Here is a 6,326-nt window from a genome sequence, read left to right as displayed (position 1 = left end):
TTGAATGATTGTCTTTGTGATTTATTTAAAAGTCTTGACTTGCAGGGCTTCTTATAAGATGTATGGCTTCACAAATTCACAACAAATGTATAATGGGCTATTCCAATTGAAATCCACACTCCCCCTGTGGAAGAATTAGCTTAAGTCTTCCACAGAGGGAGTATGAGTTTTGAATTGAATAAACAGTTGGATAACTTTCATTTGAAATACTCACTCCAGCTGTGGAAGATATAGGTAAAGCCATAATACAGGGGGAGTGTGGGTTTCAAAATGATTAAATCTGACCAATTACATTTGAAAAACATACTCCCCCTGTGGAAGGTATTTCCAAAATCTTCCACAGGGGTAGTGTGGATTTTAACTGGAATAGCCCAATATGGACTGTTTGGAGAACAGGAATGTTATTATCTGTAAGCGACATCGGCATTACAAAGTCCTAAAGCATTATGGGATGGTTTTCGCAGTTTTTGGACATGTTGAACTTTGAGCTATTGGGGAAATTGTGTTAACTATTATTCATTAATGTTATCATTAAATTACTTGAAATAATAACCATGTTTTCATTTTTTTTAAATTTTAGTTTTGTTTTATATTTTGTACACACAAAAAAACAATTTCCCTGATAGGTCAAAGTTTAACATGTCCCCAAACTGCAAAAACTGTCCCACAATGCATTGCTAATTTTAATGCCGATTTGGCTTATTCCAGCTCCATAAAGCACCTCATTATGTCCCTCCAGTGACTGATGGCTATCGAAACACGTAAGCATTGTGGCATGTAAAATCTTGTTACTATCTTTTGCTCTAAATACACAATCAATACAATTTTATACAAGCTGCAACTGTTAAATTCAGGTTTTTTTTCTTTAAAAATATTGCCGGGTTGTTAATATTGAACGAAATGTGTGAATGAGGTATCAAAAGGCAAGTACATGTACATAAACCACCTTTCCTCCTATGGTACAATATTCAGTGGCGTAGCATAATAGGGCAGGCACGTGCCCCCAATCGATCTGTAATTTAACCCGGATTATGCCCCCCAGCCGACCTGGTGCCCCCCAATCATGGTCGGTGCCCCCCCATGTAATGACCCATGGTACGCCACTGACAATATTATAGTTCTGCAGCTATTCAAGCAATTTTGTAATGGCTGTGTTACTTTTTGTGAAGTCTTTAGATCACACTTATAAATAACTGCACAACTCACTACACACTATTCAAGCAATTTTGTAATGGCTGTGTTACTTTTTGTGAAGTTTTTAGATCACACTTATAAATAACTGCACAACTCACTACTTTATTAATGACATCATTTACTGATCTGATCCATGATCAGAATTGCACTTCATGTGACCTTTGATCCCACACTTTATTCAGTGCAGAAACTGATATATAAATTATACTGGAAAGCAGGAAATTTTTGCGGGGGTTTCATTTTCATGCTTTTCGAGGTCAAACAGGCAGCCGCGAATTTGTAATCCCGCGAAAATATTTATTACACATAGTACTTGATGTGAATATATTTGGAAATGTGAATTAAACACCCACTAAACTGTCAAGAATTGATAAAATCATGAAAAATTAACCCCGTAAAAATATCCCACTACAGAGTACAAACATATTTTTCATCCTTCTCAGCAAGTTCATTAAAATTAAAATTTACTTTGAGGGTGTAGATTATTTTTCAAAGAAAATTGGGGTCAACAGAATTGTTAAAAAATCCAAAGTATATGCAGCAAAATTAATGCGGTTGTAATTTTTAGTTTTCATAATAATCAATATACATGTATAAGGCTGAATAAAAAAATACATGTTTAGCGGCCAGGTTTTTGAAAAATAAGGAAGGAGGGGCTTTAAAAAAAATGGTGGAAAACCCTATTTGATCTCTGCTTTTGCATACACAAAGATACTTGGAAAAAAGGAGGCCTGTTTTATTTTGTTTTACTGGCAGGATAAACCCCAATACTGATCACAAAACTTTCCTGAAGTGCTTCTTATACATTTGTAAAGCTACAGAAGGCTATAGAACTTCTCAAATATCTTCATTAAAAAGTTATAATTGAAATTTTAGAAAATAAAAAGAAAATTTAAGAATCTTCAAAAAAAGAAGCGAGGGACACTGAACATATTTGTTTTTTACTTGGCCTAATTATGCAGAATATGCATGGAAAATGATACTTCATTTATTTAACAAGTGAAACCAATTTACTTTCAGTACTTACATGTACATTTTATACACATGTACTTGCCCATATACCAAGTGATTGTCATTAAAATTACACGCACAAAAGGTGACAAGTAAAAAAAAAAGTTCTACCGGCAGACAGCTTTTAAGTGGGGTTATTGTTTAAATGACCCTAAAATCACTGAAATCTGTCAACAATTGGCACTTCTTTGCTTCACCCTCATTTTATGAATAAAATCAATCAACTTTTAACAAAAAAGATTATTTTACATCATTAGATGCATATATCAACAACAAAAATCCCCAACATGCAAAATCTGGGTTGATTAGGCCCTTGGAACAGTTTTTCTCCATTGCCTTAGACATGTGAGGTTAAAAAAAAGAAGCGATGTCTCAAAGCCGTTTATGCCGTAAAATCATGAAATTCTAAGACATTTTGAAGAAAATTTACTTGATTTGATACTTGCATATAAAGCAATTGATATTTGTTCTTCAATTGTGTAAATCGGCCACAATTTTATGCTGTGTACTTTTCAACACTCAAAAATTACATTTTAACTCATAATTAAGTTTTAAAAAATCTTTAACAAATAATAATAATAAAAAAAACTTGTTCCGCATTCGTTTTTGAAACTGCCATATGGGCTTTGAGACATAGCATTATTTTTTTAGCTTACGTACAAGTATATAAAGTTATAAACCTACATTGTGATCCCAAGTAAGGCCTAAAAAATTGGCGTAACATAATTTTTTAGTGTTTCAGCTAGATCAAAAAAATATGCTATAATCTCTGATGCACTCATGATGCTGACGAAAAATTACATAGTACACATATGTACACATCTATTTTCAATATACTTTTTATTTTACACATTATAAAAATTATACATATAATATTGTTTGCAAAAATATGTGATTTACATGATTGAATATAATACATGTATACATTTCCTGATTGGTCCTATAGAAGCTATTGTACACATAATACTCTTAAGTGGACATTTTTATGGAACATAAATTTTCATGCTTTTTGTGTTCAAAGCAGCTACAGTGAAAATAAAATCATGGCAAATAAATAAGTTCTTTTATGTCTAGACCTTTTCATATAAAAGTTCCACATCGGAAATATTCAGAAAACCAAGTCACATACAATGCCTACGACTGTTCGTAGCATAATACGCTTGCGCCCAACAGCTGCACGAGCATACTGCTATCTTTGGAAAACTTTGATTTGGAAAAGTCTGCACATATTTGTGATGCGATCAAGCAAAATCAGTCAGAACTTCGGAAATATTGATTTTGAGATATAGCCAAACAAAGCGAATATTTCCTTGTGTTTCCTTCTGTTTTTGAAATTCTTTAATCGCTGAAGTGGTTGTTCAATTGGAATGGGGTTTTCAGCAAAAATGCAGCTTTGTAAATGCTATTTACTATCCTATAAGAAACTGAAAATTTAATATTTCCAAGTTTCGACTGATTTTGCTTGATCGCATCACATGTGATGCAGCACATCAAAAGGGGGGACTTTGCTGCAAAGCAATTTTCAAGATATAGATTTTATAGAAAAAAATAAGTTAAATAATAAGAATTTGGGATGCTTTTTCACTTATAAAATATGAATGCCTTAGCAAATGAGGTGTTATTTTAAAGCTTGTAAAATGCTTTGAAAACACAAATAATGAACTAAAATTTACTTCACCTACGATCGCGAAGTCCTCCCTTTTGATGTTCTGCATCACATTATAAGAAACTCTATTGCAAATTTGAAAATAAAAAAAAGAGTATAAAATTGGCAAAACTTGAAAAATTACACATGTATGCAAAAACTACCACTTTTGCAGCACAGTAATATGTGACTTGCATCAAAATATTCCACTTCCTATACTGCTGCTATAATTAATATTTCAAAAATAAACAATTTTTAAAGCAAAGAATACTTCTGGCATTTTGAATTCTCTGCAGTCATTCATCCAGCTGAAATAAATTGTTTAGGAGCTATGCAATAATTATGTGTACCCGTGGTGGTGAATTATCAAAATGCTTGCTTAAAAATCGCTTGCCACCTCCTTTGGCTATACCGAATGTCCCTCCCTCTCCCTTCAATGTGCCTTTACAAATACCAGGTTTTTGGGAAACAATATTTAAAACTTTAAATGGTCTATTCATGTAATGCGATCAAGATATGTTTTCCTAACATAATTTATTGCACACCTTTTGAGTACATAATATCGAAATGGTGCCCACCCCCCTCCCCCCCCACCCCAAAAAAAAAATCTGTGCCAAAAACAGCTTGCCCATCTTCTTTGACCTGCCAAAAATTCTTGCCCCCACCCCCTCCTTTGGACTGCCATAAATCTTTACCCCACCCCTTATAATTCACTACGCAGGGGATACACATAATTCTTGCACCACCCCTAATTTATTCCAGTTCTGAGACAATTACAAGGTAATTTTCTCAGTTTAAACCTGGCATCAGAAACTTGTTGTTGCTGTATCCCAACTTCCCAAGACTTTACATGTTTTCCAATTTTGTACACAAAACAAAATAATATATTCAATTTGACCTTTTCAAATTGAAAACAGTTGCATGTAAAAACAGGGTAATACAGCATAACTCATACTATAGCAAATTTAAAATACTTGTGAAATTCCTTGCTTGAAACTGAAACTAGCTACATGTACATGCAGTTTTGTACAAACAATAATTACCATTTGATTGGTGATAACGATATCATATATATGGATGGCATACATGTAGCTATCCTTTTTATCTTGCAAATCAACAGTGCTTATTCAAACATGATCATGTGATAGAAATCACAATTTATACAAATATGTACACATTGCAAATGTAAAAATTTTATTACCGTAGTAGAATGCATCCAACATGACATACATGGGCTGGTCCAGTAAATGGTTAACACCTACTGATAAAGGATTCCTGATACTGTAAAATATGTACTGTTCACAGAAAAAAAATGTGAATTTTGCCAGTGACAAGGATTCGCAAAAATTTGTATGGTTTGAAATATTTCTTTTCCCAAAAGGCCTTTTAAGAAAATGTATGAATTTGGCATAAATTGAATGCCACAAAAATTATGGTTCAATTCAAACAAAATCATAAATCACACATATTTTGAGCTGCGAAAATATGCTCTAGTATTTGTAAAACTTGGGCAATACATGTGTGTAGCAATACCATTAGCAAAACCAATATTCATGTATTGTGATCCACAGCCTCACCCCCAAGGGTGAAAATAAGTGGGAGACGGGAGCCGTCCCCTTGTTGATTAGAAGTAGCCCCTGGTTCCATTTCTTATTTTCACCCTTGCTCACCCCCCCCACCCACTCTTCTCAAAAAAGGTTGAGATTTTGACCAACTTGGTCACAATTTTTTGCTTGAAAATATATATTTTCTGATTTCTCAGATAAAAAAAAAAAATGGAGTAAACTTCATCCCCAAAACAAAATGTGTGCAGCCTACAGAAAACAAACACGTTTTTATATGGGTGAAATTTTCTATTTAAAGGAGGATTTCGTGATCCTAGCATCCTCTTTTTATGACATTTTTCAGTAGATATTCACGAAAAAAGCTTATTTCCAAAATTTCAGTTGATTCCGATTTTGCGTTTGCGAGTTATGCATGATTATGTGTATTACACTGCTCCATAGACAATGTGTTGTAATTTCGTTCTGGTGCACCAGAACGAAATTCAAATTTAGCGATATTTTTGCTAAGCGAATTAATTAAATATTTGGTACATAAACATTATGTAGCCAGAGGTATCCAGTGGTGTAAAAATCTCAACTTTTTTTGGGAAAAGTGTGGGATGAGGCTGTGGATCACGAAATGCCCCTTTAAGATTTTTCATCACTTTTAATGATGTAGGATTTCAGCAAGTTGATGGCAAATTAAGTTGTCTTCTTTAGAGAGGGTATAAATTTAAAGTGAACATATTTGTGAAACATTAATTTTTGCACCGAACACATTCAAAATTGTGAATTTAAAAACAATTTAAGTACAGTAGTCCAAAAATGGGCAAAGTGCAATGCAATGCAAAAAAAAAGACCACTTTTACAGTAATAAAAATATGGAATGATAGCGTACTATAAATAATATACCGTATTGTTTGTAATAAACG

Source organism: Amphiura filiformis, chromosome 11 (genome assembly GCF_039555335.1).
Source record: "Amphiura filiformis chromosome 11, Afil_fr2py, whole genome shotgun sequence".
NCBI classification, from domain to species: Eukaryota; Metazoa; Echinodermata; class Ophiuroidea; order Amphilepidida; family Amphiuridae; genus Amphiura; species Amphiura filiformis.
The sequence above is the reverse complement of the archived record's forward strand: the minus strand, read 5'-3'. Positions refer to the sequence as shown.